General features: G+C 31.7%; 2 long non-coding RNA genes across 2 annotated transcripts; one reads left to right on the forward strand and one right to left on the reverse strand.

The window, feature by feature from the left end:
- Window positions 1-18,343: 18,343 nt before the first annotated feature.
- Window positions 18,344-20,339, reverse strand: LOC143053925 (uncharacterized). The gene is made up of 2 exons (XR_012971505.1): window positions 20,165-20,339; window positions 18,344-18,823 (listed from the first exon to the last, which is right to left on the reverse strand). It is a non-coding gene; the product is annotated as an uncharacterized LOC143053925 (long non-coding RNA).
- Window positions 20,340-21,237: 898 nt separating this feature from the next.
- Window positions 21,238-23,773, forward strand: LOC143055484 (uncharacterized). Its single transcript, XR_012972046.1, has 3 exons — window positions 21,238-21,329; window positions 21,753-21,938; window positions 23,572-23,773. It is a non-coding gene; the product is annotated as an uncharacterized LOC143055484 (long non-coding RNA).
- Window positions 23,774-24,808: the final 1,035 nt, after the last annotated feature.

A 24,808-nucleotide genomic window follows, 5' to 3' on the forward strand; every position in this document is an offset into this window, starting at 1 on the left:
ACACAACTACATGTTTGTAAAAGACTATTTGTGTCCCTTGTCTTCACTTTTATTATGTTTCACCTGACTTAACCACTAAAAACGTCATTGTGGAGGTTTATTAAAGATAAATCAATCTACACATTTAAATTGATATCTATTGGTTGGATGTCGTATTATTGATTTGTCTTGTAATACCTATATAATATGTGTACGACAAATATTGAAGCAATTGTGTTACAACTTTTCGGCGATACCGCATACTTGTATTATTGTGTTTACTTTTATGCTTTAAATGCAAGAGCTATTAACAAGATTTTTTTACTGGAAACAGATGCATTTCATTGTGTAATACCGGTAACAATGTTTAATAGTAACGAAACTAACTTGAGTAGTAGTGATAATCATACAAATTCAACTACATTTGAAAACACAAGAAAAGTGGAAACCCTTAACATAACTTTAACAAATGACACTGAATTTCATGCTCAAGCAAAGGTTTGGCAACCGTATGAATTTATTTCACTTATTCTTGCGACATGTAGCATTTCAGTGTGTGTTCTTGTAATCATTTTAGCATTTAAGAAAAACGAGAAAACATTTTTTAAATGGAAAAGGGCGAACCGTTTCGTTGTAATGACATCAATCTGCGATATATTGTTTTACGGAGTGCAGCTCATATATAACATTAATGTTTCGGTATCAGGATCTGTGCCTTCGCCCGCTATTTGTTCAATGTATGCAGTTTTTTTACTGGAGTTCGCATATGCTCAGGGCATTTTAGGCGGGATTGCAGCGAAAACAGCTTGCTACTATATTCTAAAACAAAAAGAATTGGATTTGGGGAAGTATGAATGGAAGATGTTTGCATATATGTTTGTATTCCCAGCTATTGTGTTGGTAACAGCAAGTTTAAATGGAGGAATGGATCATAACGGTTTATAGTAAGTTTATTTGTCACTACCCTATGTAACAACAAAATATCCTGTAGGGACCTCGTGCTGTTTATCAAACTTTTGCATGAAGTATCCTAAGGTTAAGAACAGTAAAAATGTATATCCATCTTAATTTAATTTGTTAATGAGTCGTCTAATTTTCAAGAAAGTGAACATACTTATTAGTTTTTCAAAGAAAAAATACCCCATTTTAAATTGTTTTTAAGGATCGATCGGTCATTGGAATATACAACATATAATCTGTACAACAATGTCTATTTTGTTAATCGTGTTCAAAATTTAAAGGACAATAGTGCGTCAAAATCAGGATAGTTCTGCAACAAAAGAGCCCCCAAAAGCGCTGTTAAGTTTAATGTGTTTCCCTATTTACCACATTGTGCAGTTGTTAAACTGCAATTATAGTTGCAATTCCCAGTACATACATAATTGTTTTACATTTTCATTTAAGAATGTACTGGTCGCATTAATTACGATCTGTTGGTTGTTGTCATTTATTCAGATAATGACTTTGTTTTTCAAAATAGTTTGAGGCACTCTACAGTATATTCCGTGCACATGAGTTGATGGAACTTTATATTTTAAACCTCTTTTATCATTTTTGTTTATGAAAATGTGTTTTATGGTGTATCGTGTAGTACTTATGTTATATCATTCACAACCTCCCAAACACCAACAAAAAGCTTTAAGACAATGAAAATACATAGCCAAAAAGGTAAAATGAAAAATGACAAAGTAGTTGCAAACAATCCTGTTTAATCTTTAATCTGTCTTCATTTTGATATACATACTTTCTAACTAAAAATAGTATGGATAAAAATAAATGTTGTTTTTAGTTTTCCTTATTTATAAAACAAAATATAGATATGAACTCTTTAAGGTAAATTTCAGTATCAAGAAACTTAAGTCATATTATATCTATTATAACTTCACTTGAATCTTCATTAGAAAACGTTTTCGTTCATTATTAAGATTCCGTATATCGTCGAGTAACCGGAATTCAAATGTGGACCAACTATGCAACACTTGTTTCTGCTCTATTTTAGTATTGATATAAATCACAATTTATATATATAAATTCAGAAAGAAAACTTTTGTTGACAGAACACTTTTAGTTTTGAGGATGTCTTTATGGGTCTTAATAACGACTGCTTCAGTAGGTACACTAGCAATATTTTTCCTGTTGAAATTACTTTAAATGAAGCTAATACTAACATTATTAGGCGAATACCAGCTGGTTTTATAGCTAGCTTAACCCCCTACTTGTATGACACTTGTTTATAGTCCCGTTATATTAAAAACATCGGGTGAGCAACTCTAACAGACACAAAAGGTTAATGTGACAATATTTGGGATCCAGCAGTCAAAACTATGTAAAAATACACCTCAATCATGCAACGAAATTGACTTAAAAACTTAAACAAATGTATATACAAGTTAATCTAACACAGACGCCAGAAAAAAATGTTTATCAAATAGTAAATTTAATTTTGACAAGAAAGGATTTTTTCTTTGATAGGACATACCATATATAGTAAATACACTTTCTCCAAACTCACCAAAGACCCACTTGCAAAATGAAAATGTCGAAAACCCTATGAGGAATGTATAAATACCTAGTCACTATAAACGATCAAAAGGAACATAATAGAACGAAAACAAATAACTAGAAAATTAGAGTAAAATATTTAATTTAAGATGGGTTTTTCTGTGTGTTTGTTTATATCACATTTGGAAGAGTCATAGGCTATATATTTTTTTTACATTATTATATAAAACAAAAAACATATATATAGTTTCACAGTAAACATATTGTATATATTAATTTTGGATCTTTTATTATAGGCTTTGAAAATGAAAACACTTATTTTATTGTGTGCGTCTGATGTTTTTGCGTACACTTCATAAGAAATAATCAATTCCAAAAGTTTGATAATGTTGAATATGTATATGGTCTAATAACACAGTTATCGTCCTTTTGTCAACAAATATGGTCTCTAGTTTGAACAGCGTGATTTGGGATTTTTAAGACACGTTCGAGCGATTTGGGATTTAAAGACACGTTTTGGCAAAAAAGAGACGTTTCGGGGTATCGGACACGTTATAAGGGTTAGACACGTTTGAGAGATTACATATATAGACTCAGTATAAGGTTTTATGAGTTTTATGAAAAAGTAAAATTACAAAAATCCTGAACTCCGTAAAATTATTCAATTTGAAAACGGAAAGTCCCTAATCAAATGGCAAAAGCAAAAAATAATACACATCAAATGAATGGATAACAACTGACATATTCCTGACTTGGTTCAGGCATTTTCCTATGTAGGAAATGGTGGTTTGAACTTGGTTTTATAGCTAGCTAAGCCTCTCACTTGTATGACAGCCGCATCAAATTCCTTTATATTGACAACGATGCGTGAACAAAACAAAAAAACACATTAGGAAAAAATGTGAAAAATAGGGGTACAGCAATCCACATTGTGTTTTAATCTTAATCATCAAAAAAACAAACAAATATGTAGCAAAAACGAACGATAAGCATACAAAAATGTGTTACGATAGCAAAATAACGGAATGTATAAGTCTAGAGCCACGCTATATTTATTGAAGTAGCACCAAAAAAAGCATATAGACATAGCACATTAGCAAAATTGAAAGACAGGAATACGAGAATATCATAAACAATAACATAATGTCAGGATGTACAAGTACAAAAAGTATCTTAATCACAACTAAAACAAACAAATATCCAACAACGAAGCACAAAAAGGCATATACCACATTTAATAATCTCATTCATTGCTTATTATTTCTGATTTATTTATGTATGTTAAATCCACCAATAAACAATGGAAAGACCTCTAGTACTGGGACCGAATGGTTAGATTAACTTTGACGTAGAATCTCGCGTTTAACGTCAGAATGTAAACTTCACACAGGTAGAGATATGCAATAATTTTGTCGCTGAAAGTATGAAAGAATATAGTTTATAGTTCTTCTAGGCATACCTTCTGCATAATGTAAATAAGAAATTTACCTTTTCTTCTTGCTGCTTGACTATATGCTTATTGTGTATTTCTTACCCAAAAAAAGAGCCACGTCATTATGTAAAAAAAGATACACAAAAGTCATACAGATAAAGAGCATTAGGAGATATAAAAGACCAGAATACAAAATTTATAATAGAACAATAACACAATAGCGGGATGTTTAAGTACAGAGCCACGTCATATGTATCAAAGAAACACAAAACGTCGCACGGTCAACTTGAAAGCAAAAACTGAAAGATAATAAACACAACACAATGACGGGATGAGTAAGTACAGGTCCACGTCAAAAGGATATTTTGAAAATAATGCAAGTAACGGACACCATTCCTGCTTAATAAAAGCTTGAATCTATACATTTTTTGTATATCGGATACGATTCATGAGTACATTTGTGGGTCAAAGACTAGATTGCAGTATATATAATGGTTATCTCTAAAGATTGATTTGCAAACGAGGCTAAAAGTTAATCTCCAAGAATGTAAAAAAAGGATGGAAACACTTCAATGCATTTGTATAAATGATTGCCCAATCTTTGATGAGTTATTTTTAAGTCTCAATAATAATCCGGAAAATGGATACTTTCAATCAAGTTTTTTCCTTGATTTCGTAAAACATTGGTAACGATAGTTTGTATACAAAGAAAATTTTATCTTTGTTATTTAATAAAAGCCAAATGTGCTATTTCGTAATAAAAGAAAATTTATGAATTTCTATTTTAGCTGTGGATTGAAAGAAGGAAAAGGAGTATTGTGGAATTTTTTGATTATCTTCATACCTCTCAGCATATCCATGACGTCACTTTCTATTGTATACTTCCTAATTTGGTACAAACTCTACGTAGAAGTTAAACAAATAAAGAAAACCCTAGGAAACCAAAGCATGGCCTCAAAACAAATACTTGTCGCCACCAGAAATATGTCCTTCTTCGTTCTTGTAATGATTCTGAGGTTTTTAACACCAGCCATTCATGGATGTTGGGTATTTATCGACGAACCACCAAGTGCATTGTATGAAATAAACACTTATGCTACCTGTTTTGGAGGAATTTTCAACGGAATCATTTATCTCACCATTCGTCGAGAATAATTAAAAGAAGAAAATATATTTTGTAAAATTTTGAAAATATAAGTGTTGTAGGCGTATATATATGAAGCAAATTGTTTGTCCTTTCACATTCTTAGAGAAAAAATAATACATAACTATAATATACCTCTCGAAAAATATATTTCAATTAGAATTAGGTGCCTCTTGTTTATACCATAATACATTATGTCTGATTCGATCTTAAATGACCTTTTAAAAATGTTAACTTTATATTCATGTAAGCATTTTGCGTTTCTATACGCACGCTTTAATTTGTTGTACAAAATGAGAGGATTACTCAATAATGATAAGGGGAGCCTACATGTACATTTGATTGCCTAATCTTTTGCAATATTTGCAAAAATGTAAAGTAATTAACCAATGATTAAATAGTAAGAAAGATAGAATATCAGGCATATATATATCAGGAAATGGTAAGAATTGCTTGAAATTGTCTTTAGAAAAGTTTAGATTCTAATTAAAATATCTTTTTCGAGATGTCACTTAAAGGATTTATTTACAACTTTGCAAAAGAGGGACAAAAGATACCAAAGGGACAGTAACGTGTCTGAAGCAAAGTTTTACCTTTTTAACGAAGTCTATGACGAAATGATTTCAATTTAAAGAAATATCTGAATTTAGTCATTATCCTTCAACTCTTTTGAAAAGTAAATGTTAAGTGTTTTTTGTTTTATATTACAATGTAGATTTTAAAAAAAAGGTTTGTGTAATCATAGACAACACTGTGATATTTTTTTGTCAAGATGAAAATAAATGTAGATGTTAGTTGTTAATATATATAAGAAGATGTTTTAGAAGAACCAATGAGACGACTCTCTATCAACGTCACAGTTTGTAAAAGTTAACCAATATAGATCAAAGTATGGTCTTCAATATGGAGCTTTGGCTCAGAACGACCTGCAAGCTATAAAGGACCATAGAATGTCTAGTTTAAACCCTTCAAACAGGAAACCAACGGTCTAGTATAAATTAAAAAAAAACAGAAACACTTGTACATGTTGTAAACCACATCAACAAACGACCACATCAGGTTCCTGTTAGTTGGCGAAAAGAGATCGAAAGTGGCGAAAAATATATATTGTTTTGGAGAAAGAGGTGGCGAAAAAGAAAATAGATACAGGGGGAACTCTGATTATATGACATCATTTTTTACTAAATTACATGTTGTTAGCTCAAGTTTATATCGTTTAATTAATGTTCTTCGGATTATAACATTGTATCATCATATATGAATAAAAGATGGAAAAAAAAACAATGAAAAACAGAATAAATAAAAAATATATATATATTATTACTAATTATTCCTGTATATGATATTTATTGTTATTTAATCTATGTATATACACACTATTTGTAAATTCAATAATGATGGAAGAATCATCTTTTTGAAAGAAAAAGCAACTATTGTAATGCAAAATTTTGCTTTTTTTTTGTTAATGTACAATTCATAAATATTTGGTATAATTTTTTTATACTTTAAGTAGTATAAGTAGATTTAACATAACGTACGAACAAACTAGGTTGTAACCTATTTATTTAACTCTTTTTATATAATTATAGATTATTGATATTAATATGTTTTTATTAAAGAAGGAAAACGAGATGCTCAATTCCACAAATGACTGTTAGGTAATATCTTTGTCTGTACAGGTTAAAGATGAATGAATGTTAGACAATTATATCGCAATAGAAAATTAAAATTGAAATTGCTGAATATTCAAAATGAATTATTTTCTGTTAACATGATTATCATAAATTTTGGATAACACAACTTGAAATACATGCAAATTGATTTTGATTGAACAATGGTTACATAATGATAATCGGATAGTTTAAGTGTTCAATTGATCAATGACCATTAGAAATTTTCAATTTTTACAATTGTAAATAATGAAGGCTTTTTGTTGTGTAAGAATAACAATTATATGCTTTATGATATCATTGATTACTCATGTTTTAATCTCATGTTTATATCGTTTGATATATATTGTTCGCATAATATCATTTTCTCTAATTCTATGCCAATTTATAACTTTCAAAACCCATTGTATAAAAAAGAGTAACAAGTGTGTGGTTTGTGGTGATCTCAGAAGATGATTGGATGAATTTAAGGTTCCTAACCTTTGTCAGCTTTCTGGATGAATCAAAATATGCTAACAGGTGTTAATGAAATTTACAACTTTGTTAAATGTGGAAGGCACTCGAAGAAGATTTTAGTGAAACAAAATATGAAAATGTATTTCTTAATCCTGAGATAAACAGATTCTTACATAGATACTCGTAGATTATCGGATTTATCCAATCTCGATAGTTATATTATTAATTTTAAAGAGAGAATAATTATATTGTAATGTAAAATTGTCTTTTATTTTTGTTCATGTTCAATCTATCAAATTTTTATATTAACTATTTATGCTTTAAGGATGTACACCTCTGAGGAGCTAAACATTTCTAGATTTTTTTTTTCTAAACCTCATTTTTGGGTTTATATGACTATAAAAAAATAATTGGTGAAGAAAAAATCATATGGTGGTACGCTTCTTTTTTGCTACGGCCCTCTGAAAGTACCCAATTTTGATGATTTTTCAATTTTTCATCAATATTTACCCATTTTTGGGCTATTATCGTGAAAAAAATCACAGTTCCACAATTAAACTTTTTTTCATACTTTAAAAAAGATGAATTTGACCAATCTGAATAAATTCAACTAAAAAAAAACTATAGGTAGGTGTTAATATAAGAAAGTTTTATCATATTTTGGTGCTTTTTCGTGTCAAATTTACCATGTTCTCAATTTTGTAAATTTGCGGTTTTTCTCTGTTTAAAGAACAAAATGCATTTTATTTCAACTTCCTTTTCATAAATGATTTAAAGAAGATACATATTTAAGAAGTTTGAAAAGAAACAGTTATATGGGATGTTTATATTTCTGGTAAAATCATTTTTTGTACCCCTCACCCATTTTTTTCAAAATTTCACTAAACAAGACTGACTTGATTAGTAACAAAATTTCAAAATTTCATTACTCAAATCTACTTATTGGAAATACACAATTCTTTCACAGACTTAAGTTTGATTATGATAATTATCAAATTCATTGCTATTTTCCACTTTTATCACATGTTTTGGAAATAATTCCAGAACGAGATTTCAATGAGACTGAATGAGACTTAAATGTCAGAAAAATACATCCTTAAGCATGGTAAGGGATATACGCAGATTTAACATGACTTTTGGAGACACTAGGTTGTAAAGTATTTATTTAACTCTTTTTGTTATGATAAAGGATTATTTATATCAATGCTGTTGTTAAGGATGGAATCGAGTTACACGTTCTCACATAGACTGTTAGATAATTTCGTATTCAGTACAAGCTTTAAGTTAAGGATAAATGAATGCATGGCAATTTTTATCATAATGCAAATAGTAAGTGTCTTCTAGCATGTCTAGGGTCAAATTGCAAATCCAGAATGGTCAAAGCTAATTATTTTCTGTTTATAACTATAATTATAAAAAGTACACAGATGGGATACGAAATGAGTAAGCAACTATCGTAGGCAGGTGGTTGTTTGTCTATTCTTTACGCATTAGTGGGAAAGACCTTCAAAGATAATTTGATTATCGATATTATAGTCAAGTCTATACAAGGTAATCAGTTGTGGTCAAATGGAACACGTGTTATATTTTATATGTTTGGTTTTGAGCGTTCCTGATGAAGGTACATCAAGAGAAGCGCTTCAGACGCATCGTATTATTAAACGTGTTGTTTTCTTGTTTTCAATTTTCTACATGTTCTTGGTAAGATAAAAATCATTTCAAATACAATTTTAATTCTTAAAATATTTTTTTTGACAGTTAAAATATTTATTTCATATCAAGGAAAGATATTAATAGATATCATAATATTGTAATTACTATAACTGTTTAATTATATCATGTATATAGGGAATAATTAAAAATGTATATTTATTGTTTGTTAATGTTTTCAATTTACAATAACTTGGACAAAAGCAATGTATCAAATATTATCTGGTATTATAATGACTTAACTTTGTTCTATATTAAACAATTCGAGCACTTATTGTATTCAAGATTTTCCTGTTACTGATTCCATCATAGATTCAACCGATGTTGAGTTTGTTTCCCCTTTTGGTGTTGAATATGTCAATACAAAAAATAGTTCTGTGCTGACATGAATTATCATTGATATAGTCATATTTATTAATTAACTGTTTACATAACTTTTGAATTTTTGAAATGATAAGGCATTTCTACCTCATAAATAGATTACCTTAGCTGTAGTTGGCAACACTTTCAGGAAATTTGGTCCTGAATGCTCTTCAAACTGTACTTTATTTGGCCCTATTAACTTTTTAGGATTCGAGCGTCACTGATGAGTCTTTTGTAGACGAAACACGCGTATGAATGGCGTAAATACTAAATTTAATCCTTTTATCTATGATGAGTTTATTTACATGCAACAATAATTTTTGTCAAAATACATATATCCTTTTAGGAATGTATGTTAACGATTTACTCTCTTAGTTTTTGATTGTACAAACTAAGAGTCTTATATACTCCAAAGCATAAAACAAAATGTGTATATGTCCAACTGGCAGGTGTCATCTGACCTCGACCTTATTTTCATGGTTCAGTTGTCAAAGTTAAGTTTTTGAGTAGTTTTTTTAATACTGTATGCAACTATGTTTGGTGCATGGAAATATTTTAATATATATGAACATGCCAGTCTTGCAGGTTTTATTTGACATTGACATCATTTTCAGGGTTCATTGCTCAGTGATAAGATTTTGTGTTTTGGTCTGTTTCCACTAAATTATAAGCAATAGGTCAACTATATTTGTTGTATGAAAGATTCTAAGCTGTACATGTCTGCCTGGCTTGGTTCACCTGACCTTTATCTAATTTTCGTGGTTAATGTACAGTTTTCGTGGTTAAATCTGTTTCGTAGACACTCTTAAACAATAGGTCAGCTATAATATATTTAGTGTAATGAATGATTGGAAGGTGTGCGAGTATTTCTTTTTCAGTTTATACAACGTCAACCTCTTTTTCTTGGATCATGTTGAATTTATGTGATAGTTGACGTAAAGCTTCATATTTTGGACTCAACAAAATGTCTATGGTCAGAAATAGTTGAGCGACAGAGAGGACAATTTTAGAAATTTAAATTACATAAATACCTCATGAAATTTTAATGTCCTAAACTGTCTATCGATTATTCAGCTTCAGAAATTTTTTTGTCGTAAATATCAAATCTGGTAAAAAGGACGATAAAAACAGCCTGAACTGACGTTTAGTTAACGCTTCAATGTAAATATAACGGAATTTGATGAGACTGTCATCAAAGTGAGAGGGTTAGTGCTATAAAACCAGGTTTAATCTACCATTTTCTACATTTGAAAATGCCTGTACCAAGTCAGGAATATGACAGTTCTTGTCCATTCGTTTTTGATGTGTTTTGTTATTTGATTTTGCCATGTGATTATGGACTTTCCGAATTGATTTTCCTCTAAGTTCAGTATTTTTGTGATTTTACTTTTTCGCAACTTGCAATGAATAACCAACTGCTAATCCGGTAGACATATCTGATAACTAACCCCTTCTAAAATTAATTTGGGAACGAAACTTGTAAATACAGTTACTCTTGACCTTTGTTAACTAAAAAGGCATTTTTAAAGTAGTCTTATATGTAAAGTATAATGCATCTGAAAATGTTTAAAAATAACACGGAAAATTCACAGTCTTTAACCTGGCATTATCGTCAAGTGCAGTCTATGTGTATTCTTTCAGGTACGACAGGAAAGCCGCAGTAAAATACTTCAATCGACCCGATTTACCTTTTGAAGTTAATTCTTAAGAAGATAAATATTTGGGTAAATATCTGCTGTTTATCCAGATTTCAAGTTCGGCGAAGCCTTATGCTTTCTTTATGTTGAGCTATTATACTTGGTTTAACGGTCATTTGACAATGAGTGCAAGAGTGTTATATAACATATATAAACAGTTAGACGTGACCCTTACCATACGAATGGAACGTTAAAAAAATTAAAATGAATTTAAAAAATATATCAAAACATATTTTATGATATTTCATCTGCTATGTCGGCTAATACGGCCTGGACATTGTTGCAACTACCTACATTTTGACAAAAAAAAACACACATCAGTTCAAGGAAGACACATGTCCTTGCAAACCGGCACATGCTGCTTGGTATACCTTTACCCTTTACACAATGAAATGTTTTACCGATTAAAAAAAAATTGAAATGGAACCCACTCAAGGCAAGAACATAAGGTAGAATACTGGTAACAGAAAGTGGATCAAGAAACGAAACAATGGCGTGAACTGCTATGAATCCTCTGAATACTATCCTGTCAATTCTAATTCTGCATTGACGTTATTCGTGGACTTTACGACTTCTGCAATTAAAATATACTGTAAACCAACTTATTTTCGCGGATACTTTTTTTTAGCGTTTTACCCTTTCATGACCACTTCGCGGCTATTTAATTTCGCGATTTTCTTATTGACTTGATGAAGTTTAAAAAGGAATTATCCAAGCTTTCCATATTCACGACGATTTAAATTCGCGTTATTGTTTTACTCGCGAAAGTCGCGAAAATAAATCGCTCGCGAAAATAAGTTGGTTTACAGTAACTAGCAAATACAACCTGGTCCTTGGTAGGCAACGAACACAATGGCAGCCTTGTAATGCCTCGCAAGTTTAGCTGTGAGGTTGCAATAGGTTCGACTAGTTTTATCTGGTAAAAGAGACTAGCCAAGGAATTTGTTTTTGTCCCTGCCGATAAAGCTGCTAATAATATTATTATTGTTTAATAAATTTTACATTGAGGTTCTGAAAAAGGAAATCACCAATTCACCAACATTCCAACTGACTCCTTTTTCAGAAAACGAAATCTGTAACAAACATAAACTTTTAGGCACCGCTTTACAAGCAGAGCCAAATACAATGAAAGTCCCAACTATGTATTGGCTTCCGAAGCTACACAAAACCCCTTACAAATATAGATTTATTTCGTCTTCAAGCCATTGTTCAACTACTAAAGTGTCTATTCTTCTTACCAGCACACTTGGTACAATTAAAAACCTGATAATAAATTGTTCAAATAAGGCCTTCGAAAATAGTGGAATAAATTACTTTTGGAGTGTCAAGAACTCGTTGGAAGTACTTGATAAATTGCATGCTTATATTGGTGATTTTGAATCTGTTCAAAGTTTTGATTTTTCTACCCTGTATACCACATTACCTCACATTCTCATTAAGAAAAAATTCACACACCTAATTAAATGGGCATTCAAAAAATCAGAATGTGAATATATATGTTCAAACTCTTTTAGGTCATTTTTTAGTAGCAATAAACAAAAAAAACTATGTTAATTGGACATGCTTTGATACTATTTATGCCCTTGAATTTTTACTAGATAACATTTTTGTTCGCTTTGGGGATTCCGTATATCGTCAGATTATCGGAATTCCAATGGGGACTAACTGTGCACCACTTATTGCGGACCTGTTTTTGTATTGTTATGAGTTACAATTTATGACAAAAATAAGCAAAGACCCATCGAAACAAAATCTGATAAACAAATTTAATAATACTTTTAGATATTTGGATGATATTTTGGCTCTCAATAATGACGACTTCAGTATGTATATTAATGAAATTTATCCTGTTGAACTTACTTTAAATAAAGCTAATACTAACAATGACCACTGCCCTTTTCTCGATCTTGATATCTATATCAATAATAGAAAGCTGAATACTAAAATTTATGATAAAAGGGATGATTTTTCATTTCCTATCGTTAATTGTCCGTTTTTAGATGGTGACGTTCCCTTGTCACCATCTTACGGTGTTTATATATCTCAACTTGTACGATTCGCTCGTGTATGTAACAATGTTTTAGATTTTAACGAGAGAAATGTATGTATTACTGAAAAATTATTACACCAGGGTTTTCGATACCACAAACTAGTCAAAACATTTACTAAATTTTATCATCGGTATAAAGACATCATTCGTAAATATAGCAAATATAGAACATGCAGACTTCTACTACGTTCAGGTATTTCACATCCAATTTTATGGAAATATTCTTTATAAAGCACAAAGGTGTCAGTATTCACCTCAGAAACTTACAAAACCTTTGAATAGACTTATTATGAAGGGATATAATTACGATACTGTTGTCAAGTCATTAAATATTGCATATTTTGGCGTTAATATTGAGTCACTGATAAAGGTCTTTGCATCGGAACTAAACACATTTATTCTAAAAACAGTTGTTGGCATGACACGGGTTATGTTCTTCTCATATATTTTATGATGGTATAATACTAAACCCCTAACGGGAAGGATTGTGCCTGATGTTCATATGATGAAATCATAATCTTTCAGTCAGTTTAATTGAAGTCTGGAGCTGGCATGTCAGTTTAAAACTGCTAGTAGTCTGTTGTTATTTATGAATTATTGTCATTTTGTTTATTTTCTTTGGATACATCTTCTGACATCAGACTCGGACTTCTCTTGAACTGAATTTTAATGTGCGTATTGTTATGCGTTTACTTTTCTACATTGGTTAGAGGTATAGGGGGAGGGTTGAGATCTCACAAACATGTTTAACCCCGCCGCATTTTTGCGCCTGTCCCAAGTCAGGAGCCTCTGGCCTTTGTTAGTCTTGTATTATTTTAATTTTAGTTTCTTGTGTACAATTTGGAAATTAGTATGGCGCTCATTATCACTGGACTAGTATATATTTGTTTAGGGGCCAGCTGAAGGACGCCTCCGGGTGCGGAAATTTCTCGCTACATTGAAGACCTGTTGGTGACCCTCTGCTGTTGTTTTTTATTTGTTCGGGTTGTTGTCTCTTTGACACATTCCCCATTTCCATTCTCAATTTTAGTACATTGTAAAAAATGATGACGTTACAAGGAGGTTTTTGACACGAGGAAGGTCTTTGTCTATATACACTTTCGAACGCCTAATCATACGCAGATTTATCAGTGGATTTTGTTCTATGTCAAGTATGTGGTCAAACATGCCGCATTATAAGCTGCATTATTGAGCAATTATTATCTTATTTGAAAATCATTTTAGCGTTGCATTCATGCATGCCTTAGCAGCAACGTCTTTTAGAATTGCTAACCTTCTGCTAGATGCAATGATATGTAATGTAATCACCTTTTTATGAAATAATTTCTTGCAAATATTACACTTTGATTTATTAAGAGGATGAACATCTTTTTTTCAGCCAGCAAAGAATACAATAAATTGGGCTTCATATCTGGTTATTGTCTTTCAGCCGAACATCGTGCTAATAATCTAACTCTGCTTACTTTTGTAGCTTTTATAACACAACCTATGATACCCTAATACGGTTGATTCAGTTCCTAAATTTGTTACATAATTGATTAAAAAACAATAACAAATCATTTCGTCTCCGTTTGCTGCAGTATTTATCATACTTTTGCATCCAGATTCTGTTGATATAATTAAAAATTAATCAATAGCAGAATTGCAGAAAATGAATTTGTCAGCACCAACTTTAACTGGCTTTTCTTTGTATGGCGCGAATCCAGTTTTAAGTGAAATTGTCCATTTACTTGAATACAAAACGAAACAAACACACCCGATTAACAAGCGAACCCTTCAATGATATTCACTTTTCCTGTTAAATTCACCATAAACGAATAAACATCAATACTAATTAACAAAAAAAATCATAATTCTACAATGAAGAAGAAATAAGCTTGATAATGACTACAAACGATCTTCTCTAAATCGCATAATAAGTGCATATAACTAGAAACCCCATCACTTTCGGTTAATGTATGACAAATATCCGGACTTGAAATCTTGCTAAAAAGAAGAAATTTAGCCAAATATTTATCTTCTAACGCATTAACTTCAAAATGTTAATCGGGTCGGCGGCTTTCCTGTTGTAACTTTAAAACACATCTATACTCACCTGTGTTAAACTTATAATCTCGTAACAGGAATTACGACGATCCCAATATGGCGACGACATAAATGTTTGGTAAAATCTTTTCATTTTTTTCTCAAATTTAGCGTGTTATTGGCAAGAGTTACTCAGCTGCAAGGTTTTTCTATACCATTACCATCATATTAGAATCGTAATGGTGTACTATATTTGTCTAATCGCTTAGAAAATTGTCGTCGAAAATTCGGGATGATAATCGAAATTCGAAAAAAAGATAATCGTAATTCCGGTAGTAACAAAATAGAAGATAATCGTATCTGAATAGTGTTTGATTGATATTGACACTTAACACGGCTATCTGATAGCATATGATGAAAATATGGTGATGAATTTATCACGAAAAAAATTCCAACATCTAATGATTTTTTTGTGCATAATTTTATGATTGATAGTTCAAATGGTAACACTTTTTTGTGCGTACTTATAAGATTAATAGTTCTAATGAAAACAGCTACATTCTAGTATGTCATAAAATTGGAAGGGGGGACAAGCTTCAGGAAATTTGCAAATGGGGGAACATAAACTATGTTAGAATACAGAAAACTCCAGGAACTAGGAATGTCCAAAAATATGGGAATGAGAGAAGAGGCAACTTTAAGAAAGTTATAAGATATTGCAGTAGTTGTCGGGCGAAATGTGCGTGTCAGATTAGTGACTAGTTTTGAAAAAAAGATGTGGTATGATTGCCAATAAGACAACTCTCCACATGAGACCAAATGACACAGAAATTAACATATATAGGTCACCGGGAAGCAAGTCATTTCGTACCTTGACCATTTCGTACCTTTGCCTTTTCGTACCAGAATTTGACATTTCGTAACCAAATTTGCCATTTCGTACCTTATATTAACCATTTCGTACCAACAATAATATCCAGTTCATACCCTATGGGCCAAATGCATCTTCCAATTCGTACCTCACAACTATTTCATATCATATTTTTGTAATGTTTTTCATGATTATTATGTTTTTTAAAATATAACATAAATATAATTATGCATCTAGACGTAAATAAAATGTAAAGGCCGATGGTTGGTTTGTTTAAGCAACAATTGAAAACTTTAACAGTCATAATTACTCTGTGTTTGTTTGTAGGGTTCTCCCTTAATTGATTGTTAAACTCTAGAAATATGAGGTATATTAAGCAACAAAGAAAAATTTTCCGCAACGATTTTTGTAGTTATTAACATTAAAAGGTATGATAATGAATACACACAAACATTCCATCAGGTACAGAATGGCATACATATAAATATTCCATGATGCACTAAATGGAATACACATGAATCTTCAATGAGGTACGAAATGGCATACATAAATCTTCCATGAGGTACAAAAATCTTATCCATGTTATTTCTTTTATATTTATAGAGAAAGTAACCCACATCCGCCCCCGTGGTATAGGGGAGGTTAATTTACCCTTTTTATTGATTATGTTGATTGGATATTGCGATTTTTGAGGCACAACTTAAGGCATATTAAATTTTATATACGGGACTTTCAGTTGGAGCAATGAATTGAAAGGATTGCACTCTATGGATATAGAATATTGGTTATACCCCTCCCTAAACCCTAAACGGGGTCGCCACACAACATTAAAACTTTGAAAGAAATTTAAATATCTTTTTATCTATTTACCACAATAAATGACTCGACAGCTACTTTATTTTTGACATCTTTACCAAGTACATGTATATATGTCATATATTAAAAGGTCCTAGATATTAACCTGTAAGTTGCTGCATTTATTTTTATTTAATATGTTAATGTCAACGTTTAACGGGACATTGCCGTTTTTACACACAAAATGAAAATACCATTGAAAAGCTGGAAGACACATTTATTATGTTTCAGTTAATATTATCCGATTCAGAAATTAAGATTATCAAACAGGAAAAATGCCATCGAGTTTCGATTATCATCCCGATTTTTTCGATGGCAATTTTCTAAGCGCTTAGACAATTATTGTGCACTGTTTCGATTCAAACATGATGTAATGGTATAGAAAAACCTTCAAGCTGAGTAAATCTTGACAACAGGCTGCCTTTTAGAAAAAATGACTGAAAAGATTTTATAATATATACCTACGTGTATTTCTGCCGTCGCCATATTGGGATCTTCGTAATTCCAGTTATGATTATCAGTTGAACACAAGTGATACTGTACTTGCAAATAATGCCAGGTTAAAAACGATTATCTTACCTCCTATACATTTCTAGGAGTATGATTGGTTAAGAGCATCTGCGTTGAGACCGTGTACATTCAACATTACTAGGTTAGTAGGGAGGCGGGGCTTATTGATATATGGTTAGCAGTGGTGTTACGTCCCTTTATATAAGCTAAACGGTACTGAGAAAAAATCTTAAAGGTTTCAACAGACGAGGAAATTGATGATGAAGATTACAATCAATTCATGAAACATTAAAGCTAACAAGTTGTTATTGTTGGCATCTGTTTGTGTATGATCAATGGAAGTAGTTTCTTACTATGATGCTAAACGGTATTAAAGACTTTCTTATTTTGATAGATCACTAGTCTTATATCACACGTTGAGGTGGTCGGTAAGATAAATTCGTTACATAGTGTGCTAGTGACGTAATATGGTATATATGGGGTCAGTAAATTCCATATGGGATTCGAGCTTCGCTCTCACCCCATATGGAATTTACTGACCCCATAAATATCGCTCTCACCTTATATGGAATTTACTGACCCCATATATATCAATTTCGTTCCAAAATTATTTTATGAAGGGGTAAGTTATGAGATTTGACTACCGAATCAACAGTGGGGTATTCGTTGTAATTTGGCTAACGTCAGTTAAGGCTGTTTTTAACTTCATTTGTACCAGATTTCATATTTACGACAAAACATTTTTCTAAAGCTGAATAATCGATAAACAATTTAAGACTTATATTTAAGAGAAACTGAAGAAATGGAATTGAACTATAATAATTGTATATCATTCCATATTTCAGAATTGTCAATTGTGTCCTATAAGGAGTTATTGACATTGAATTGAGATTTTTAACCATTTTGTGTGGATTTTGGGTAACTGATCATAGATTTAGAAAAACTAAAAAGGAATAATTTCAATGGATACAAACTACAAATCGGTCAACATGATGGAGATTGCTAGTCCATTCCTTATAAGAAGTCCACTCCTTATAACAGTGAACCCCTAAACAGATGATGTTATATTTTGTGGCTCCTTTTTTTTTCATCTTTACCCTAGTTTATTTCATTTAATATTTAAACCATTTTGATTATTTCTTCATTGTGAATAAATGAATGTCAATTTCTGTAAGATATGATTGCATAGTTCAGAATGTAACCAGATGAGGTACTTAATTTGAAAATTACCCCCTTTTTAACGACTTCAACATAAAATCTTTGTCTAACATTCATTAACATTGCAAAATTAACAAAATACCAATAAGTAACCTATAGCTAGATGTGTATCAAGTATATACCCCATAGTATGAAGTTTGTTAAATTGTTGTCAAAAGAACAGTTTATTTATGCTTGTAAACTTGGCTTTACACAAGTGACACTGATTGTTTCTCTTTTGAAGTTCTTGTGCGTCCTGCTCACAAGCTGTATGTCCACATGGAATCAGATAGACATCAACTGGTCTATCTAGACAAATGCTACATGTATTGCCCGATGATGCTGCTGGTGTTGAGGTGTCACTGAAATAGATGCAAAGAGTTAAAAGTGTGGAAAATAGAAAAAAAAATCAATGTTAACTAGATAAAAAAAATTAAGAATAAAAAATGTATAACGGAAACTATCGTTAACCAAAAAAAAAACAGTTCAAACTGATGCTGCGTTCACACATAATTCGATTTCGATTCGCATTAATTAATTCAAATTAGTTTATTTGGCATTCGAAACGTTATACGTCCAGACGTAAATTCTAAGATAGATTAAGTTTCAAGACAAGCATTGAGAATTTTTTTTTTAATTGTTTGCCTAAACTGAATAACACTATCATCTTTACAAGTTTAATTCGAACAAAACCTAAACACATACTATAAGATATAATGCGTGTTACTTTTTCATCGATTTTACAGGTTTTTTTTATGTGCAGTTACACCACGTTCTGTATGTGTCAAATCAGGAGCCTGTAACCCAGTGGTTGTTATTTGTTGCTAAATATCATTTGTTTTTGCTTATTATTTTCTACAATAAATCAGGCTGTTAGTTTCCTCGTTTGAATAAATTGTTGACATAATTTGTGACATGTCGGGCCTTCTAAGCTTGCTGTGCAGTATGGGTTTTTATAAAATTGTCCAAGAGCGTATGATGACTAAAAGATAAAATTGAGAATGGAAATGGTCAATGTGTCAAAAAGACCAACAACCCGACCAAGGAGTAGACAACAGTCCAAGGCCATGCATGTCACCAATGGGTCTTCAATACAACTAGAAAAATCTCGCACAAAGAAGAAAGCTTCAGCTGGTAATTGGCCGTTTCAGAATCTAAAGCATCATGGGTAATTTCATTGTTCGTACCCCAAAGTAAAAATAACGTCACGTCATTGGTTAAATTTCCATTGTTTATAACATTTTAAACCAATCAAAACGCTTTGGTGTACGCTTTTGAAAATATTACCTAGGATGCATTAGATTCTGAAACGGCGAATTAAACAAATTAAAAATGTTTATTAGTTCAATGAAAATGAACGTCCCACTTAACCATGTTATCTCCAAAACATATAATTAACTAAAATTAAAAAGCATACAAGACCAAAGAGGACTAGAGGCTCCTGACTTGGGACAGGTGCATGTGTAGTGAGATCTCAACCGTCCCACAATACCTCTAACCAATGTTAACACAGAATTTCATCTTCCTTCAAATCAACTGTTCTCGCAGAAATGTTTGGTAAAATAAACCAAGATATGCCAATTTAATTACAAAATAATATTGTAAAGACGATTGTTGTTTAACTTAAACGACTGTAATCATAGTTTTTTTAACTCATTTTCGAGCCTCCCAAAATTTTTAAACAGACTTATAATCACACATACCTATTCATATATTGCTTGTTTAATTCGATACAAAGTGTGGCAACCCATGTAGTGCCCGCTTTACTCGTGAGTTGAAGAGCGTGAGATAGGGCGAACACAAATCCTTGAAAATCTGCTTCTTGATATCTAGAGAAAGGATGGTCACCATGTCGGCCACAATCCCAACGCCATACACTGACCTAAGTAGTTAACTTACTACTGTAATCACTAGCCAGTCAACACTGAGGTTGTGAGTTTGAACCCCGCTCGTATTGGTGCACTCGACTCCAATTTTTGCTTTGCATCACGGTGCGGAGCTATTAGTTTCAGTAGACATACACGCCATCTTAAAATAATTACTGATCACTGATTGGTTACTTTATGATGCTGCTGATAATCAGCAACAGCCTTTTGTTTAAATGAGATCATAGAGAATTACAGACTTTTCTCGTTCAGGATAAGTAATTAAACGCCGGAAAATTAACTATGTGTATACTGTCATTAATTCATGTTCGTTTTATTATGCATGTATTACACACTAAAATTCAATATTGAAATAGCAATTATCAATACACGTTTATTTGCCTTGTCAATCTGCAATATCCACGATTTGTTTTGCTAAACAATGTTCCTATACAACGTTTTAAAAAAAGCATTATCTGTATTTTATAACTTCTCCTACACTAGGCACATCTCCAAAGAGGCAAACTCATAACGCACACTATTAAAGTAAATCCATTTTATATCAATCAACTATTTAGAAATACCACATGCACACATGTATTACATTAAAGTAGGATAGAGTGAAGCAGTCCACAGCTTTTAAGAAAGCTAAAACTTGTAAATGACTTAGGATTGTCAGTTTTCCTATCGAAGCTCGGTGGTTTTCTCCGGGCACTCCGCCTTCCTCCACCAATAAAAACTGGCCGCCACGAACAAGCCTAAATGTGGTGCTTAAAAGTGGCGTAAATACACTAAATGTAAATGAAATGAAATGAAGCTGTTCCTGTTATTGTTGTCTGCCATTCAAAATGACAGAATCCAACCAAATTGTTGTACATTATGTTATCATTTAATGCTCAACTTTCGTTGTTTTCAGATCTCTTTTTCCAAAGAATTGGGTGTGTGAAATGGACAGAACAGATATGTTTATATCTCAGAATGGCACGCTATGCTGTGGAGCCGGGTAATTTTAATCTCAAAAGTCAGACAATTCCCAAATTATGTTCGATAAGATAACTTTAATAAAGGTCGTTTCATAAAAAAAAAATATAATTGACCTTTCTTCGTCTTGTGGTAAAAAAATAATATCGATAGTTGTTTCCCAATTTCCAACTTATTCGAAAATGAATGCAATATTGTGACGTCAAAGGAATTACTCTACTTCTTTTCAACTCTCTTTTGTGTGAAGAATAGACAAAGATGTACCTGTCTTTTTCCCATCTGTTTTCCTGAAAAATATTTTCAAATAAAACACACTTCCAGTATTTTCACAAAATCAGAATGTAGGGATATCATAAAATTATTTGGAACCAATACATTTACAATATCTATTGACAACTATTATGATATTGTGACTGTTTTATACATCTTCTTTTTTTACTGTTAGACATATAGGAAGAATCATTGACTGGAAATTTGATTGCGGTAGTCATGGAGATCATTCAGTGCGGAGATGGCAGACACCTGATTTACAAGGTTTTACTTTTGCATTATCGCATGCGACACAGTTGACCTGTTCAGCAGGTGCCACTTGGTTTTCTTCCTTAGTTGTACAGCTTGGAAGCCAATACGAGTAGGTTTCAATATTTTTATGTCCCAACTAATATAGTAGAGAAGAATTTATTTATCGTCCGTCCGTCCATCCGTTCGTTCGTTCGTTCCTTCGTTAGTTCGTTCCTCTGTCCCTCTTCGGGTCAAATTTTGGTCAAGATAGTTTTGATGAAGGTGAAGTCCAATCAACCTGAAACTTGGTACACATGTTCCCCATGATATGATCTTTCCGATTTGCATGCCAATTAAGAGTATTAGCCCCAATTTCACGAGTCCACTAAACATGAAAATGATAGTGCGAGTGGGACATCCGTGTACTATTGAAACATTCTTGTTTTGTATCTAAAAATATGTTTAACAAAACTTTATACTAGTATCAAAACAATTTCCGTTACTGGTTCCACGCACGACCCTATGCTTAGCTTTATTACAAGATTTCATAACTTGAAAAGAAATAAAAATTAATTCAACATCGAGTCAAAAAATAAGCTTTGTCCTGTATGTGATCATATCTTTATATAAAAAGTAGACATTTTTTGTATTTTTATGCATGTTAGTTCTCGTTTTGTAAATTTCATACATGAGCATTTGTTTTGGTCATTCAGTCTGTATATAATTATTTTTCTGTATGAATGCAACACTTTCTTTTTATCAATATGGTATAATTTCAGGTTCAGCCATTTTTTAAAAGGGGTCCCAACCCAGTATAAAGGCGGGGTTCCGGCAACTAGCTAGATGTCCCCATTCAAATGCATTGATCGTCCAAAAAAATGAGTGGTGGTTCCAACCTTCGGAACCCCCTAAATCCGCCATTGGATTTCCTTTTGAATGCGACATTTTGAATTGATATATAAAATAAACCGCCATTTTATCGCTCGTATAGCTGTAATACACCACTGATTTCCCCTATTAGCCTCTTTACATTTGCACTTTTCAAAAAATTGTGCAGATATTATCTTTGTTTCAAATAATAAATAATTGGCATGCGTAAAGTTTTTATCCTGTCCAATACTATAGGGGAAAAAAATCACATCATATTTTATTGCATATAAGAAAATAACCATCACAGGAAGTTAACCAATCAAATGTTCACCCTTTTTCTTCCTGTGTACAAACTTAAGTAATCATGTAACCTCAAGTTTCAAAAATAAAATATTCTATAAAATTACCATATAAACTTGAAAATATTGGTGCTTTGATATACCCAAGATATATGTCTATGACATAGATATGTTCACTGCAATGAAATGTAGGCTTAATTACCTACAACTAACAGAAGTAGAAATGTATATTTCTCATTTACCTCCCCAAATTTCTCAATAGGTACTTATTTTTATACAATATGACTTGCCGAGAACTGCATGACAGGAAATATGTAACATCACCTCATCAAATGGTCCATTTCTTAACAAACGTCTATGTTATGATATAAGCAGTTCGAAATATCCAGTTACTTTGTTTGTATTTTGAGACAGCATGTATTTAGAGTGATGGCTCTAAATATTTCTATAAGGAAAACAGACTGATCACATGTAAATTCACTCATAAACGGGGTTTTATAATCCAAAAACATTATATTGAATAAATTTCCCTCTGTATACTTTATTGTTACCCTTATATGATTTTCACATTCTTTAATTTGTATTTTATGACAGGAACAACGGAAGCACATATATACTACAATGATGATGATGATGATGATAAAATGGACCATGAAATCAACATGGAATTGAAAATCAAGAAACAATGTTATCAAGTACACACATATGAGACATTTGCGTGGTTGTTCATTCACAAAGAATTATGTTCGAAACTGACTACATCTTAATAAATCAAATAATAAAATGTTTTAACATACGAGAACTTTTTTTTATAACAGGATTACTTTTTTCAACAAAAAGAAAAGGGCTAAATATTTTTAGTTGTTACAGTTTATTGCTAACAGACTAACTAACTTTTATATAGATTATACAAACATAATTTAATTGTGGATGTAACGCGTCTTCTGATTGGCTGGCAATGTTTTGTCTAACAGTTCATAGACATAATTTTGTCATGTGACCGTTACGTCATCAACGTTTTTTCATGATTTACTCATAATAAACTAACAAACAAATTATCACCTACACAAATGCAAAATGAATTTGTATCAATTTGGAGCAATGATTTCATTGAAGAAATTAATGCATGAAAAATATTAACGCAAGTCAAATGATAATTGCAAATACAATAAATTGTTGGACGGGTAATACAGCATGAATTTTTGACAAGAAGTTTGTTAGAGACTGTCTAGTGTTTTATTGGCAATTCAGGCCGGTTCGACTTGCACAGTGACTAAACAATCAAACGGCCTATACTAGTATATAAATAAAAAGATGTGGTATGAGTTCCAATGAAACAACTCTCCCTCCAAATCACAATCATAATGTATAAAAAGTAAAGAATTATAGGTAAAAGTACAGCCTTCAAAACGGACCCTTGGCTCCCACCAAACAGCAAACTATAAACTTATAAAGAGCCTTCACATGACTGGTTTAAAACAATTCAAAAAAGAAAACCAGCGGTTTTATCTTTAAAAAAACAAACGAGAAACGAGAAACACTTATGAACCGCACACACAAACGGCAACCATATGCACTGAACAACAGGTAACTTGACTTTGGACTGGTGAATAATAATGTCTAGAAAATAATAAATGAAAGAAAAGCAACACACCGTTCCGTATCTAGGCAAGTGTGAATGATTCAAACAAAAAGACCACCTGGTATCAAAATGATTTTTGAAATAATCAAAAAGACGTGTATTTAGGGATCAAACATCATTGCCTAATCAAGTTAGAACTTTAAGTAAGTGTGAACGATTCACACTTCCGTCATGTGTAATAAAAGACTT

Source organism: Mytilus galloprovincialis, chromosome 12 (genome assembly GCF_965363235.1).
Source record: "Mytilus galloprovincialis chromosome 12, xbMytGall1.hap1.1, whole genome shotgun sequence".
Taxonomy (NCBI): domain Eukaryota; kingdom Metazoa; phylum Mollusca; class Bivalvia; order Mytilida; family Mytilidae; genus Mytilus; species Mytilus galloprovincialis.